This window comes from Acinonyx jubatus, chromosome A1, assembly GCF_027475565.1.
Source record: "Acinonyx jubatus isolate Ajub_Pintada_27869175 chromosome A1, VMU_Ajub_asm_v1.0, whole genome shotgun sequence".
NCBI lineage: Eukaryota > Metazoa > Chordata > Mammalia > Carnivora > Felidae > Acinonyx > Acinonyx jubatus.
Genome location: NC_069380.1, coordinates 2,806,488 through 2,824,830, shown reverse-complemented (window position 1 = coordinate 2,824,830; position 18,343 = coordinate 2,806,488).

Below are 18,343 nucleotides of genomic sequence, written 5' to 3'. Positions count from 1 at the left end.
ACTCTTCAAGATACTCACCTCATTGTCTTCGGAGGTACACCCAGAAGCAGGATTGCTGGGTCACAAGCAGGTTCTACTTTTAATTTTAGGGGGAGCCTCCATTCTGTCTCCTATAGCGACTGCACTAATTTACCTCCCTCCAACAGCGCGCAAGGGTTCCAATTTCTCCACATCCTCGCCAACATTTACCGCCTTTTGTTTGCCTGATAATCAAGTCAATCTTTTTCCTTCCCACGGTATTGAGAGATCATTGACCTATAATGCAGTGGATGTTTAAAGTGTTTTTTCAAAGTTGATTTATTTTTAAGAGACAGAGAGAGAGGGTGGGGAGGGGGAGTAGCAGAGAGGAAGACACGGAATCTGAAGCAGGCTTCAGGCTCTGAGCTGTCAGCACAGAGCCCAACGTGGGGGTCGAACCCACAAACCGTGAGATCATGACCTGAGCCGAAGTCGGACGCTTAACCGACTGAGCCACTCAGGTGCCCCTAACACTATGGATGTTTCAAGTGTACAATGTAGGGGTGTCCGTGTGGCTCAGTCAGTTAAGCATCTGGCTCTTGATTTCAGCTCAGATCACGATCTCACAGTTCATGGGACTGACCTCCATGCTGACAGCACAGAGTCTGCTGAGGGTTCTCTTTCCTCTCTCTCTCTGCCTCTCCCCCTGCTTGCACCCTCTCTCTCTCAAAATAAATTAATAAACCTTTAAAAAGATAAAGTGTACAATGTGATGGATATACATACATATGTATTGCATAATTGTAATCACAGTAAGGTTATTTAATACATCCATCAAGTCGCATAATTACCTTTGTCTTTCTTTCTTTCCTTCTTTCCTTCTTTCTTTCATCTGCTTTCTTTCTTTCTCTCTTTCTCTCTTTCTTTTCTTTCTTTCTTTCTTTCTTTCTTTCTTTCTTTCTTTCTTTTGGTAAAACCAAATCATTCTTGAGAAAGAACAAAACATCATACTTGCTGATTTAAAAATACATTTAAGGGGTCCCTGGGTGGCTGAGTCAGTTAAGCATGTGGCTCTTGGTTTCAGTGCAGGTCATGGTGTCACTGTCGGTGAGACTGACTTTCTCTCTCTCCCTGTCTCTCTGCCCCTCCCCTGCATGTGCTCTTTCCCTCTCTCTCAAAAAACTATGTATACATATATATATGACATATATATATATATGTCATATATATATGTCTATATATAGCATATACATAGATAGCAAGCAAAGCTTCAGTAATTAAAATGGTATAATACCGGCATAAAGATAGACCTATAGACCAATGGAACAGAATAGGAAGCCCAGAAAGGAATTCAATATATTTCAAATAATTTTCTTAAACCAGGCAAAATTTGTTTCTGTTGCTTGAGTCTAAGGCCATTGACTCGCCCAGCTACCAATATCCCTGAAGGAGCCATCACTGCATCCATCACTACCTCCTACAAGCCTTACTGACACTCAGGGAGGGCCTGCCCTTCCCTCATTATGGACCACATCTCCCTAACGCCCCACCGCACAATCAGGACTTAGAGCTTCCCATAAGATGTTTCTAAATGTTGTGCTTAAACGTAGAGAAAGCCATACAAAAACTGATGGGAGGGTCGCCTCTTAAACCGCCAGGCCAAACCTGAGCCAACTAATTTTGTAAAAAATAATCAAGAGGACACGTGCCTAGCTTTCGACCAAGCTCCACAACACAGGGACCAGTTTTCTTCTTTCCAACGGCACTTTCCGAACACCCTCATGCCTCCAACAGGAGGAAATATTAGCTCTTGTACTTTGAAAGTCTGCCTTACTTTTTACTTTAAGATTAATCTCCAATTCTGCATCTCTCTCTGTCTCTGCCCCTCCCCTGCTCACAGCCTCTCTGTCTCTCAAAAATAAATAAACATCAGAAAAAAATTTTTTTAAGATTAATCTCCAAACATTCAAACTTAAATCATGAGTAATTTTTGCTCATTCTTTCTCTTTTCTTTAAACCATAAGAAACTTTTTTTTTTATGTTTATTTATTTTGAGAGAGACAGAGAGAGCACAAGCTCATGTGCACGCGCACGTGAGTGAGGAGAGGCAGAGGTGAGGGAGAGAGAATCCCAAGCAGGCTCCACATTGTCAGTGGAGAGCTCAAGGTGGGGCTCGACCTCATGAACCACAAGATCACGACCTGAGCCAAAATTCAGAGTTAGACACTTAACCGACTGAGCTACCCAGGTGACCCTTATGTTCAATATTTTTTAATATGAAATGTATTGTCAGATTGGTTTCCATGCAACACCCAGTGCTCATCCCAACAGGTGCCCTCCTCAATGCCCATCACCCACTTTCCCCTCCCTCCCATCCCCCATCAACCCTCAGTTTTTTCTCAGTTTTTAAGAGACTCTTATGGTTTGGCTCTCTCCCTCTCTAAATTTTTTTCCTTCCCCTCCCCCCTGGTCTTCTGTTAAGTTTCTCAGGATCCACATAAGAGTGAAAACATATGGTACCTGTCTTTCTCTGTATGACTTATTTCACTTAGCAGTGCTGATGCATAGGGGCACTTGTACCCCAATGTTTATATAAGCACTTTCAACAATAGCCAAATTATGGAAAGAGCCTAAATGTCCATCAACTGATGAATGGATAAAGAAATTGTGGTTTAGATACACAATGGAATACTACTTGGCGATAAGAAAGAATGAAATCTGGCCTTTTGCAGCAACATGGATGGAACTGGAGAATGTTATGCTAAGTGATATATTCAATATTTTAAATCCCTGCTTAAAAATGTAAATATCAATTTCTTCTCCTTTTTTACTGAGATCATTTTAAATCACTGCCCCCAGCTTCTTACCCTAGCTATCATCCTGCTTTCTCAAAATTATTATATCTTTCCTTTATGGACATAGACCCCTGATTTCAGCCCGACTGCCTCCATCTGGCAGTTTTAGAGTATCCTCTTTGGTTCCCTGATAAAGTTCAAATTCTTCTGTCTGATGTTCAAGGGCCTCCATCATCAACCCCACTGTCCATACCCTGATCGTCTATAGATGTCATACTGCTGTCCAGCTTCTCTGAAAAGTCTCTATTTAAATCATTTTACTCAGACTCCTACCTTGGGTGGGACAAACATCCTGATATTCTTTTATTCATCCGGCGGTCAATCATTCAATCATTACATAAGTCTAGTACTTGAAACAAAGCCACTGGCATATGTAATACACACACATCTATTTCAAAGCACACTACACCATTGATTCTATGCTTTCTCATCTTTCCAGAAACCTGGAGTCACTTCTTCCTTTCTCTCTCTCTTTCTCCTCACCACTTCTGTGCCCAAAGAGCATGTTATCTCTAAAAGTCTCACAAGCGAACGCGAACACTTCCTCATATTGCCTTTATCAAGGTCCCACTGCCATTGAAAATACCAAGAACTTCACACTAAATGTCAGAGAACAGGACTTTGAGGAAATCTCCCGAAGAGTCAGATTGGACAAAATTCATTACACAAGTCCCATCCCCCCCAAAAAAACGTTCATAGTCGTTTTTTTATACTTTTCCAAGTACTAAAACAAACAACATGATAGTAAGGATACCATAGGTGATAGGGGCAGAAAAACCTATTCCCTAAGAACTGTCTTATCTCTGCGATAGGCAAACTCACTCCGAACAATAGCTAGCAGAGAATATGTTTTGGCTGAACCTGAAATATATGGTTTCAAACTAGAAAATACTTAATGGCTTGAGATGAAATTCAGAATTATTCCTATGCACTATAGCCTAATATCCCAAGCCTGTTTTCCTGAAGAATCATCAAAAGTGCATAAAATAAAAAACACACGTTTCAAATAAGCAAAATAAAAAGTCAATGTACTGAATGGGAGAAGATATTTGCAAATCACATATGATAAGGGAGTATATCCAAAATATATAAAGAACTTTTACAACTCAATAGCAAAAAAAAAAAAAAAAAAAAAATCTGCTTACAATATGGGCAGAGGAGGGGCTCCTGGGTGGCTCAGCCAGTTAAGCGACTGACTGACCTCGGCTTGGGTCATGATCTCATGGTTTGTGGGTTTGAGCCCCATGCTGGGCTCTGTGCTGATGCTCAGAGCCTGGAGCCTGCTTCGGATTCTGTGTCTCCCTCTCTCTCTGCCCCTCCCCTGTTCACACTCTGTCTCTCTCTGTCTCTCAGTAATAAGTAAACGTTAAAAAAATTTTTTTTCATATGGGCAGAGGCTCTGAATAGAGATTTTCCAAAGGCATACAGAAGACCGACAGGTACATGAAAAGGTGCTCAACACCACCAATCATCAGGGAAATGCAGATCAAAACCACAATACCACACCTCACACTTGTTGTAACGGCTGTTTTCAAAGAGCAAGAAATAACAGATGTTGGCAAGGAGGTGCAGAAAAAGGAACCCTTGTGCACTGTCAGTGGGCATGTAAACAGCATAAATTGGTGCAGCCACTATGGAAAATAATACAGAGTTTCCTCAAAACATTAAAAACAGAACTACTGTGTGATCTGGCAGTTCCGTTTTGAGTATTTATGAGTATTTATCCGGAGACAAAAACACTAACTTGAAGAGACGGCCACACCTCCGTGTTCACTGCAAGATTATTTACAGCGGCCAAGACAGGGAAGCGACTAGGTGTCCATCAGGGGATGAATGAGTCAAGAAAACATAGTATATATGTATACACAGTGGAATATTATTCGGTCATAAAAAAGAATGAAGTCTTGCTGTTTCCAGTAACACTGATGGATCCAGATGCTAAGTGGAATAAGTAAGAAATACAAATACCGTATGACATCACGTATGTGTGGTATCTAAAAAATAATAAAGAGTGAACTCGTAGATCCAGAGAACTGCTTGGTGTTGCCAGAGAAAAGGGGCGACGGTGAGCAAAACGGGTGGAAGGGGTCAAAAGGTACAAGCTTCAGCTGTAAAGTGAATAAACCACGACATGTACTGGACAGCATGGGGATTATAGTACATCAGACTTCATTGCATGTTTGAAAGCTGCTGACAGAGTATATCCTAATAGTCCTTGTCGCAAGAAAAGAAATGCAAAAATGTATAGTCGACTCGACTTACTGCTTTGTTCATCTCACAATGTGTACAAATACAAAAACATTATGTTATGCAACTGAAACCAATATAATATTGTATGTCAGTTAGATCCCCACCTTCCGAGAGGCCTGGCAGGAATAAAAATATGAAAATTATGAATGAAACAATATTAAGTGTAGAAATCAACTCAAAGAATAAGTGGCAAATGGTGTCATGCATACAAGGTTTAAAACCTTGAAAAACTGGGGCGCCTGGGTGGCTCAGTCGGTTGAGTGTCCGACTTCGGCTCAGGTCATGATCTCGCAGTCCGTGGGTTCGAGCCCCGCGTCGGGCTCTGTGCTGACAGCTCAGAGCCTGGAGCCCGTTTCAGATTCTGTGTCTCCCTCTTTCTCTGATCCTCCCCTGTTCATGCTCTCTCTCTCTCTGTCTCAAAAATAAATAAACGTTAAAAAAAATTAAAAAAAAATAAAAGCTTGAAAAACTAACAAATATTCTGTTCAAGGATGCAAATATTTGTGGTAATAATACCATAAGGAAAAGCAGGAGGATGCTATACACCCTTTGCAGGGAAAGTCACAAGTCACCTGGCGTGGGGAAGGGGTTAGGAACAGGCTCACGAGGACTTTCAACAACAACGGTCACCTTTGTATCTTAAACCAGGTACTAGGTACGTGGATGTGTATCATATCTATTCTTCACAACTTATAATAGCTACATGTTTGTATCTATTGACATTTAATAAAAGCATCAAGGAAGAGACGTAAAGTGATTCTGAGGCTACAAAGTCCAGTGTTTCCTCATAAGCTTTCTCAAAGGAGAGATTAGAAAGAGAATCGGCATGGAGGAGGGCACCTGTTGGGATGAGCCCTGGGTGTTGTATGGAAACCAATCTGACAATACATTTCATATGTATAAAAAAAAGAAAGAGAACCACAAAGAAAACATATTCAAAGATGATAGGGCTAAACTATTTGCAGAACTGAAAAATCATAATCCTCAATTTGAGAAATCATGGAAGATTCAAATCAGGATACATAAATTTACCACTAGACATAATCACGGAAGGACATCAAAGACAAAAAAGTGTTCTTAAAAGTATTCAAAGAAAAAATGGACTAGCTTCAAAAAATGGAAATCATGACGGCCAACGTTACAACAGCAGGAGGTAAGACAGAAAACAGGAGAAAAACGTCTTCACAGTGCTGACGGACATAACCAGAGCCTAGAATTCTATACCCAGCCAAGCAATTTTTCCAGAATGCAGACTGAATAAGACCATCTTAGATAAACAAAAGCCTAAACCATTTCACTACTAACATCCCTTCATTGAAAGACCTGCTTAAGAACATATTCGTGGAAAAAGGAAAAACCCTGAAACCAGAAGGAAAGGCTGGCATTCAAGAAGAAATGAGATTCTCAACTCAACTGTACAGTTAAATGCAATGCATCACTATTTGGTGTGAACTAAAAAAAAAAAAAAAAAACAAACTGAAAGGTCAAATACTGGGAGAAAAAGAGCATGAAAGACAGAAATGATGCATCGAAGGTAATGTATTGTAGGATCCTTGCCTGTTCAGGATTTTCCCAAACAATAAGGTTAACAGCTATTGATAGAAATTAGACTTTATTATTTTAAGCATACCTGTTCAAGTTTTAAGGGTGGCCCCTAGAAGAACAGAAATAGAATGCATATCGTAACTTCCAACTAATAGAAGGCAGGGGGAATTCTAAATGACAAAAGCAGGAAAAGGGAGCCGGGGGAAAAAAACCAGGATTCGATGGCAGAGGTGTAATCAAATACTTGAAGAATATTCAAAACAAAACAAAACAAAACAAAACAGGCTTCACAGTTAAAAGACTAAAAGGGTGAGATTTGGTTTTCATAAAACAGCACTTTTGCCACAACTAATAGAATCGAAGATGCACGTACCCTTTTGACCCAGCAATTGCACGTACACGCGTGCAAATAGGGACATGTACAAGAATGTTAATTGCCACATTGTTTGCAATAGGAAATACGTTGGAGAAGATCTAAATGCCCATCACCAGAGGCATTGATGAATACAGTGTAGATTTGCTCACACAATGGAACGTTATTCTGCAATTAAAATGGATGAGCTAGCTAGAGCAACATCTATCAACGCGAACTATTTGAAAACTGTAACACTGATGGAGAAAATCAAGCTGCAGAGGTATACAGAGAATATCGCACCATTTTACACGTTCACAAATACGCAACGCAAAACTAGGTACGGTCTCAAAAACACATTCCGAGGGAACAGAAGCCTAAAACTCCTATGTGGGAATACACAACAATAGATTCAGAGCCTTCAACTATATTATAACCTATAATATTTCCTTTAAATAAAATGGTAGAACGTATAGTAAAATATAGTAAAAATCCGTAGGAAAAGTCGTGAAACGCCCTAGACCTCACAGAGCATGCTGGAAGTTACCATCAAGATATTGTGTTTGATTATTCCTTGCTATTATGTGGTATTATTTGCCAAATACATGACTATTTACTGTGCTTTTCTGCATGACTTAAAATGCTTCTACGAAATAATGTACTTAGGCTTTAAAACTGTTCAGCATGACTACTGGATTCAGAATAAGAAAATCATACCTAGTACTCCCATGAGTTTGCAAGGTACCACAAGAGTGCGAAACCCAGCACTGTTCTTGCCTTCGAGAACCTAATACAGTGGGAAAGATAAAACATGATGGATGCAGTCAAAGGGCTAAGCGCGGGGCACTACAAAAACAGAAACAAAAAACAATTATCTGACATAGTGAGTTTTTAATAAATAATTGATGAATGAATGAAAAACCCTGAGTAGGAAGGAAGCTGGGGGAAGTCAAATATAAATGTCAGCTTGGGTATCCCAGAAGCCGGGAAATTATAAAAAAAATGAAAAAATAAAATAAAATAAAATATAAAATAATAAAATAAAATAAAGTAAAATAACCAACAATACTGATGAGTCTTAGAGTGAAGTTAGACTCCCAAGGGTCGGCTAGGAGATCATGATCATTTTCTGATTTAGAAAGACAACAGGCAGACAGAGTGACACGTGCAGATAAGAGGACAACAGAAAACTCATCAGGAATAAAGACCTTATACTGTGGTCCATCCACAGAGACCCAAATAGTAAATGAGTCTTGGGGCGCCTGGGCGGCTCAGTCGGTTAAGTGTCCGACTTTGGCTCAGGTCGTGATCTCACGGTTCGTGGGTTCGAGCCCTGTGTCAGGCTCTGTGCTGACAGCTCAGCTTCGGATTCTGTGTCTCCCTCTCTCTGTACCCCTCCCCTGCTTGTTCTTTCTCTCTCCCTCTCTCTCTCTCTCCCTCATTCTGTCTCCCTCACTCTCTCTCCCTCTTTCTCTCTCTCTCTGCCTCACTCTCTCTCTCTCCCTCTCTGTCCCTTTCTCTCTCCTTCTCTCTCTCTCATTCTCCCCCCTCCCTCCCTCTGTCTCTCTCTCCCTCATTCTCTCTCTCTGTCTCCCTTACTCTCTCTCCCTCTTTCTCTTTGTCTCCCTCTCTCTCTCTGTCTCACTGTCTCTCTCTCCCTGTCTCCCTCTCTCTCTCCTTCTCTCTCTCTCTCCTTCTCCCCCCTCTCTCCCTCTCTCTCTCTCCCCCTCATTCTCTCTCTCTGTCTGCCTCACTCTCTCTCCCTCTCTCTCTCCCTCTTTCTCTTTCTCTCTCTCCCTCTCTCTCTCTCTGTCTCACTGTCTCTCTCTCCCTGTCTCCCTCTCTCTCTCCTTCTCCCCCCTCTCTCCCTCTCTCTCTCTCCCTCATTCTCTCACTCTGTCTCCCTCACTCTCTCTCCCTCTCTCTCTCCCTCATTCTGTCCCTCTCTGTCTCCCTCTCTCTCCCTCTCTCTCTCCCTCTCTCTCTCTCCTCTCCCTCTCTCTCCCCCTCATTCTTTCTCTCTCCCTCCCTCTCTCTCTCTGTCTCCCTCCCTCTCTCTGTCTCTCTCCCCCTCATTCTGTCTCTCTCTCCCTCTCTCTCTCTCCCTCTCTCTCTTTCCCTCATTCTCTCTCCCTCCCTCTCTCTCTCTCCTTCTCTCTCTCTCCCTCCCTCTCTCTCCCTCTGTCTCTCTCTCTCTCTGTCTCGCTGTCTCTGTCTCCCTCTCTCCCTCTCGCTCTCCTTCTCTCTCTCTCTCTCTCTCTCTCTCTCTCTCTCTCTCTCTCCTTCTCCCCCTTTCTGTCTCTCTCCCCCTCATTTTGTCTCTGTCTCCCTCTCTCTCTCTCCCTCTCTCTCTCTCTCATTCTGTCTCTCTCTCCCTCTCTCTCACTCCTTCTCTCCCTCCCACGCCCCCCCCGCACATACACAAAGGACTGCGGCAGCCCGAGAGGACAGGGAAATGATGCTGCTCATAAACTATCGTCTGGTTCTCAAAGCGCAACCTTGGCCTTTTAGCGCATCACCAATGGTCACGTTCCATCAGCCTTCCGGCCGGTGAGCCGCCGTGGCAGGTCCTGTGTGAACAGGCTGTGGGGCACCAGGGGCCTCGCGTCCCAGCCTCTCCCTGTCCCCATGCCCCCCCCCCCGGCCCTACCCCAGGACCCACCGCTGCCTGGGGCTCACAGAGGCCACCGGCGTGCGGGCGCGTCACAGAGACGCAAGCCTAAAAGTCCAACAATGACCGACACCCTAAACACGTGTGTCGTGAGGAAGGGACCCCTGATTCCCTCCCGTCGTTACTGGCAACTTAAAAACGGCGGTTTCATGAGGCCCCGTCCTCCCGTCACCCTGTTCCCGTGGGGGTGTCGCCTGTGCTTCCTGCCTCGAGGTGCCCTGAGGACGCGCGAAGGCCCGGCCGGCCGCACCTGGCCCGCCCGGCCACCCCAGGCCCACCCTGGCCGCAGCCGCCGTCTCGGGAGATGCTCACTGTCTCCTCCTCTCCGGACCCTCCAAGGACAGGCCGAGCCCTGGCCCTCTTTGATGCTCTGCTCACTCGTCCTTCTGTGTCGCGTAAAACGTGTGTCCTCTGAATGGTCATGACTCAAAGGACAAAAGGGTTGTCGATTAAGAAGCCGCACGGCCTTCCCAGGAGGTGCGGACACAAAGCCTTTCCCTTCCCGGTGTCATTTTCCCCATGTCCATGCAGTACAATCGAGCTCCCAAAACGATGAAAGAGGAGCACTGAAAGACACGAGAGTTCAGTCTTCTCCTGGATCTCCGCGTTCTTCACCGGAATGGGACTCACCGATTTCTATTGCTACCCGAGTAGAAGTCCTTACCTGTATTCGAAATGCTTGAAGCCGCCTTACAAAAAGGCTAGAGACTTAAAACACAGCGCTGCATACCGGGAAATACTGCATCACATTAATTTAGGGCTCAATGGAAGGGTCCCACAACAACGAAAATCGTTATGAGAGGTTGAGCCCACCCTCGTATTCACTCATACTGTTTTGACACATTTTTCTGAACAAAGAATTCAGTGTCTTTTCCGTGACCTAGAGTTGATTTAAGATTCTGATGAACCAAAGCTCACTTGTCCAAAAGATCTATTGTAATCAGAGACCGAGAGCGTTTCAGAGCCGAAGTCGACCATACAGACCAGCTACTCAAATGCCTTCCAGTCACAGACTGAGAAACTGAGGCTCAGAGAAGCTCAGAGCTTTGTCAATATCCCCTAGCTGGTCAGCGACAGGCAAGAGTGAAACTTGACTTTTAGCACACGGCTTGCTTTGTGCCACTGAACTTCACCCTTACCTCGTTATTACCGTGAGGAAGGGTCTATTGTCATTGGTCACGGAAGAAGGAATTTCTTCGTAAACTTGATCTTAAAATGTGAATTAATTAATGGCTGGGATTCCACTAGCTGATTATTTTTCCTCTTCGTTCTTCCATGCCAAAATGATCCCTATATTAGCAGGGAAAGTAAAAATCACTAAACCAAACCCTTTCGGCCTGAGAAACATAGTCCTTTAAACAACAAGCTTAGAAAGGTACAAAGATTAGTTGAAAATAATACTATCTTAAAGATCACTCCCTCGAAAGAAATTTAATTTAGCAGTACATAATTCAGGTCAATTGGATGATGATACAGCAAAAATAATTTAGCAGCAAAAAGACTTCAAAACAAAGTAGCGTTTGTCTAGTGCACGCGCGCACACACACACACACACACACACACACTTTAATAATAACTTTCAAAGAAAGATAGAAAATGACTAGAAGTTGACAGAAACACAAAGACAGATGGAAATGCAGAATTGTCCGCAAAAGAAAGTGGTGCCCGTGTGTTCTTCGGACGGTAAAGCTTGGATAAAATGAAAAGTTGCTTCAAAAGTCCTTCCCAAGAGTGCTTTTCGGTTCAAATATCTAGGAAAATCTCATCATTTGTGTGCACAGTTGGGAAGGCCCATGACTGTTCAGAAGATGTGAGAGTACATAACATTATATAATGTAATATGAAATAAGTAGTGAGAATTGTTTCAGGTTAGTTGGAAAATATATCTCTGCCTAAGCAATGAAACATCTTCATAATTCACTTCAAGGACTATATTCTCTTAATGCTGATACTCAGAAATGCTTGTCAGCTCTCTCTGAATAAAGGACTATTACAAAAAAAATCAAAAATATACTTTAAAAACACAACTGCATGAGCAGAGAAAGTCTGCAAATTTTGTGGACAGCTGAATGGATGTTGTTTCCTCAAAACTACCTCACAAATTCCTGAGTTAATCAAGCTTTATAAATAGAACAGTTTATGTACTCTGTTTTGCAGCCTCAAAAAGAAAAAAAAAAGCAAAGTAGCATTAAGATGTTTTAAATAATATTGTTCTGATCTTTTCAGGACCTGAAGCAGAACTTACGGAATTTTGACAAAAAAAATATTTCCCCATTTGGGGCGCCTGGGTGGCTCAGTCGGTTAAGCGTCTGACTTCGGCTCACGTCATGATCTCATGGTTCATGAATTCGAGCCCCACATCAGGCTCTGTGCTGACGGCTCAGAGTCTGGAGCCTGCTTCCGATTCTGTGTTTCCCTCTCTCTCTCCCCCTCCCCTGCTCATTCTCTGTCTCTCTCTCTCTCAAAAATAAATAAATATTTTTAAAAATTGAGTTCCCCTTTAATAGCAAACAATTGGGGCTGCCTGGGTGGCTCAGTCGTTTTAAGTGTCTGACTTCGGCTCAGGTCATGATCTCACAGCTCCTGAGTTCAAGCCCCGTGTAGGGCTCTGTGCCGACAGCTCAGACCCGGGAGCCTGCTTCGGATTCTGTGTCTCCCTCTCTCTCTGCCCCTCCCCTGCTCACTCTCTGTCTCTCTCTCAAAATAAATAAACATTAAAAAAAAATATTTCCCCATGCCTTACGCTCACCCCCCATAATGAAGCACCATAAAATATCAAGATATCTACTTTGTGGGTAACAACAAAGCACCAACAGTAGCTAATGTCATTCGCATACAATACATGGTGTGTAATGTTGATAGAGAGACCATCATGTGGGGATCTGGGGCTGTTTTGTGAGTTACCCTTCCCTCTGTGCCCCTTCTCAGTGGCAGACCTTGTGAAAATTACAGAATATCTCTGTGCTTTGGTTCGCCATCTGTGAAAACTTAAATATTAGCACCTATACTATTATAGGTCAGTACTGTGGATAAAATAATAGGCATGTGGGGCACCTGGGTGGTTCAGTCGCTTAAGTTTCCGACTCCTGATTTCGGCTCGGGTCACGATCTCATGGTTTGTGAGATCAAACCCCACGACGGAGCCTGCTTGGGATTCTCCTTCTCCATCTGCCTCTGCCCTCGCCCCCGCCCCCACCATCAAAAATAAATAAATAAAAACTTTAAAAAATAATGCACATGAAAGGCTTAGAGTCTTAAAGTCTGGAACATAGTAAGCACTCAATAAATGCGAGCTTTCATGTGTCAGGCACGACTGTATGTTCACTAAGAGCACTATCCCATTATTCTTTCCAAAGTCATTTGAGGTCGATATGACACACACCATGAGATGAATGAACCTCAAAAACATCATGCAGAGCAACAGAAGCCAGGAGCAGAAGTAACTCTGTGCAATTCGATTCGTAGGAAATTCTTAGAAAGTCAAAACTAATATACAGTCACGTAAAGGAGATCAGGAATGTTGTGGGAATGGAGAGATATGACAAAAGAAGCACAGGGGAAAATGTATGGAGTGAAGGAAATGTTCTATATCTTGCTCGTGGTGGGCATGACATGGGTATGCACAGTCATCAAAATTCGTCTATGATTGGGTCACCCCTTTCGCAAGCAGTGACTAAAAGAGTCATCAGAAACTGGAGAGAAGAGACGAGTAATTTGGATTATGTGCCTCCACCCACCCCTCATGCATATACTAACCGGTAGGAAAGATGATGCTTTTGAAGAAAAAACAAAAAATATCAAATACTAATCCTGAACTGCATTTATCCTAATTTAGGATTTGCAGTAGGCAGCATGATATGATAGGTCCTCCAAAGAAGCCCACACTCTAATTCCCAGAGCCTGTGAATGTGTCAGATTATATGGCAAAGGGTCACAGATGGAATTAAGATTGCTAATCAGCCGACCTTGAAGTAGGAAGATTAATACATCATGGGAATGAAAGGTACAGCATGGGGAATACAGTCAAGAAGCGTCGCATGGAGACGGATGGTAGTTACACTTATCGCGGTGAGCACAGCGTAACATACGGAGTTGTTGAGTCGCTGTGGTGTGCACCTGAAACTGATGCAACATTGTGTGTTAACCATACTTCAATTTAAAAAACTAGGGAGGGGTCGCCTCGGTGGTTCAGTCGGTTAAGCATCTGACTCTTGATTTCAGCTCGGGTCATGATCTCACAGCCCGTGAGATCGAGCCCCACATCCGGCTCTGCTCTGACGATGCAGAGGATGCTTGGGATTCTCTCCCTCTCCCTCTCTCTCTCTGCCCCTCCCCCGCTTTCTCTCTCTCTGTCTCAAAATAAATAAATAAACATTTTAAAAAATTAAAATAAATAAATAAGGAGGGAGATTTTCCTGGATTGAACGTAATCACAGGGGGTTTTAAAAGTAGAAGAGAGTGCGAGGAGATGTGGCTATGGAAGAAAGGCACACAGATGCCACATCACTGGCCTTGAAGACAGAGACAGGGAGATAGGAGCCATGGAATGGGGGTGGCCTCTAGCAGTTGGAAAAAGCAAGGAAATGGATTGTCTTTTAGATCCCCCAGAAAGGAATACAACCCTACTGGACATCTTGATTGTAGCCCATGAGACCCATGTCAGACTTCGGAACTACAGAACTACAAGGTAATAAATATGTGTTGCTTTCACCCGTGTTGGCAAGGTTGTGGAGAAAAGGGAGCCCTCAGGCACTGTTCGTGGGAATGCAAACTGGTGCAGCCACTCTGGAAAAGAGTATGGAGGTTCCTCAAAAAATTAAAAATAGAGCTTTCAGAAATTCCACTTCTGAGTATTGATCCAAAGGAGATGAAAACACTAACTCAAAGGGATATCTGCACCCCAGGTTCATTGACATGAATGGACTTTGAGGGCATTATGCTAAATAAAATAAGCCAGACAGAGAAAGACAAATGTGGTATGATCTCACTTACATGTGGAATCTAAAAGAGAAATGAAACATAAACTCGTACATACACGGAACAGACTGGGGATTACCGGAAGCAGAGGGTAGGAGGGAACAAAATGAGTGCAGGGAGTCAAAAGGCACAAACATCCAGCTATAAAGTAAATAAGTCCATGGGATGTAATGTACAGCATGGCAACCGTAATTAACAGCGTACTGTATATTTGAAAGTTGCTGAGAGTAGATCTTAAAAGCTCTCATCACATGAGTGAAGTCATATGATTTTTGTCTTTCTCTGACTGACTACTTTCATGTAGCATAATACCCTCCAGTTGCATCCACATATGTGCAAATGGCAAGATTTCATTCTTTTGAATTGCCGAGTAATACATCATTGTGCATATATACATATATATATACTCCATTGTGTGTGTATATATATATATACCACATTTTCTTTATGCATTCATTTTAAAAAATAAAAAATAAAATTGAACACACACACACACGCACACAAAGTTCTCATCACAAGGAAAAACATTTGCTGTAACTCTGTGTGGTGATGGATATTGATTAAACCTAGTGTAGTCAACATTTCGCAATAGACACAAATATCAAATCATGATGTTGCACACCTGAAACTACCGTAATGCGTGTCAGTTAAATCTCAATTAAAAAATAAATATGTGTTGTTTTAAGCCTTTAAATTTGTGGTAGTCATCATAGCAGCAGTAGAAAAGTAGCACAGGAATTTGACATTTGAGGCACAAAATGAAGAAATTCAAAATACATTAGAAGGAGAAGGAGAAGAAGAAAGAGAAGAAATATGGGGAAAAGGAGGAGAGGAAGAAATGGAAGGCATGATCACAACAGGGAAAATATTCCTGAATCTTCATGTTGCACTGGCTCCTGGGAGCCCTGGAGTCCTGAATCCCCATCAGGAGAGCTGGCATAGCCAAGGAGCATCCCTGGGCCCCTCGTTCCATAGCTGTTACTTCCAAACAGTATTTCCAAACTCAGCATTCCCGACCAATGCTAGAAGCTTCCCCCCTACTCCAGGCTCCCTTCTAGGATGAAGCTGAGACACCCTCCGCAGCGTTTTTCTTGACATTCAGATGGGCTATTCCAAACCGACTCTCGTCAACCTCACAACCAAGTCAGGCACGGATGTGTGCACTCCATCACCGTTGAAATCAGGGGAATGCATGCATTTCACAACGGATTCCAACATTCATTACCAGAATAAGCAAACGTCCCGAAGTTGAATGCCACACTCAAGCGCAACAGATGCCTCTCTCTCTCCATTTCACAAAATATCTGTAACAGCTAACTAGAGATACACGCCATGAGATGGTAAAATGTCAATTCAAGTTTACCAAACCAGGACTAGGGAAAATTTAGTTAGAATAGATTGCTAATACTGGGCAGGAAATAAACTGCCTGTATGCAGACCATAAACTCCTATACCAACAGCGAGTGGAGCTGTGGGCAGACGGAGGGACGGCAACTGTAAAACAATGTTCTCCAGAAAGAAAAACAAAAGCTATTCCCCAAAGACAGCAAAGCTTCTCCCAGGATTTACAGTAAAGTCGCTCTCTCTCGGGAGAGTAGACCACGTCTTTAACAAGGCTGCGGCAGCAAATGCGATGGCTTCTGCAGAACTCTATCTGAAGTACCCTCCACGCGTAAGTTCCTTGTCTTACACCAAAGCCTATTTTAATGAAGTTCAATGTGAGAAGGCCATGTTGGCCAAAAGAAAGCTATTACCTGAAACTCATTATGATAAGCTTATATTCACCTTATCTTTCCTCAGCTTGTTTAGAAAAGATTTTCTGTTTTGATAAGCCATTGTGATAGCAAAAGAAAATGCCATTCTCTACGTTTTTCCGATAATTCTTTTTTCCCCTTGAGGTAGCCTCTCACCCCTGGATGAACAGCCATCTCAGAGTCAAAAATGCAGACAGACGGACTTGGTAGCAAAGATAAATCTCAAACCAGATGCAAGGTTTTTATGCACGTTTCACCAGATTTTACAATAGGCCACAAGTGCTACAAGTCAGTATTTCCATTGGAAATAGTGGCTCACATCCAGGGCTCGGTGTGATATTTTTTCCAGTAGTAACTAAGAACCAGCCCTGTCTCTTTTCCAAGAATCTTTTTTCCTCTGCAAGAAGAAAGAAAGTGTTAGCTAGGTAGGAACTGGTCAGGCCGCCTCCATGGGACAGCTGTCATTTTTGCCCTGACCCACAGTTGTGCGCAACTGCTTCGGCAAGTTAGAATGCGGGGATCCAAACCCCACAAGCTCGCTGAACGCACCCCAATGGCCTCATTCTTTTGAAAGTTTTCAAGAGTTGGGCACTCAGCCGCGTCTATAGAATTATGGCCCGATAGTTCTAGAAGCAACAACAACAAAAGTTAAGTTCTCTAGAGATAGTCTTCAGGCAATGCCAATTGCCGATTCCCTCATTCAACAAAAACATGTCTAATATACGCCAGAGACACCAACGTCAAGTTCTAACCCTGTAAGTTGCTTACAGAGTATACAGACAGTGGGACACGTGGCTCCGGCAAGAGCTATCTGACCCTTATTGGTACCTTCTGACACTTCCGGTATAGAAAGTTGTCAGAATGGAGGGCAAGTCAGGTTTCACCACCTTCGCTAGCAGATGGCGGGGAGGGCGTAACCAAGTTATTTGTGAGCAATGCTTCACAAACTTCAATCATCTCAGTGTGTCGCCATTTTGGCACACCCGTACTCCATCTAATATTTAATGACTCTGTCTAGGTTGAGCAATTATTTGTTTAATCCAATGTACTTCCAAAGGAGATTTCCAGCCATCACGAAAAATGCAAAGCATGATCACCTGCTACAAGTGGGAGCTAATTACAAAAATGAACACAATGGAAGCGAAGCTAAATGATACATCATTTAAAAATTAAAATGAGAGATGAGTGCACCCGGCAATAAATCTGACCAAAAAGACACATCAGAAGGTATATGGCTTAAATGTGAAGGGTGAAGTAATTTGCCATCAGCAAGCTTGATTTTTATTTTACAATTGTCACTAGTATTGAAATTCCCCTCAGGCTACTCACCTTGTCACAGTTGTAAAAGTATCTTTTTAATTTCTGAGGTAGAGTGGGTTTAAGACACACACAAAATTTTCTGTTTCAATTCCCAGCAACTCTGCCGGTCAAGGTACAGACCGCTGGGTCTCTCAGGCCTACCGAGAGAACATTGAGATCCTGAGGGGTTTCAGAATAGCCTGGGGAGGGGAATTAAAATCCAGGGTGGTGTGGGGGTGGGGGTGTGGGGGAGGCAGATTAGGAAATGGAGGGAATGAAGAGTGGGTGAAGGGAAACAGGTCCATGGTGACTAGTCAGGCCGTAATATGGTGGCCAATATAGAATTATGGCCTCACAAGGCCTTCTAATACATCTCCCGGACAGCAACCCACCTGGCATCCTGACTCCAGATTGTCCTGTATAACACAGTGTTCAAATCATTCACCCGCTAAAAATCCTTCAGGGGCTCCTCATGGCTGACAGACGCAAGGGCCAACCCTCAGCACCTTGAAGGAGCCATGGATTCCCCGAGAACGCTTCCCTCCCTCCTCGCCTTTCCTTCTTGGCAGAGAGGTTCTGTTCCAATGGGTCTTTTGACCCACCATCACCAACAATTATTTTTGTGGCAGCCCCGACTGGAATGTCTTCCTCTCCCTTCTTTGCTTTTTTCAAATATTATCCG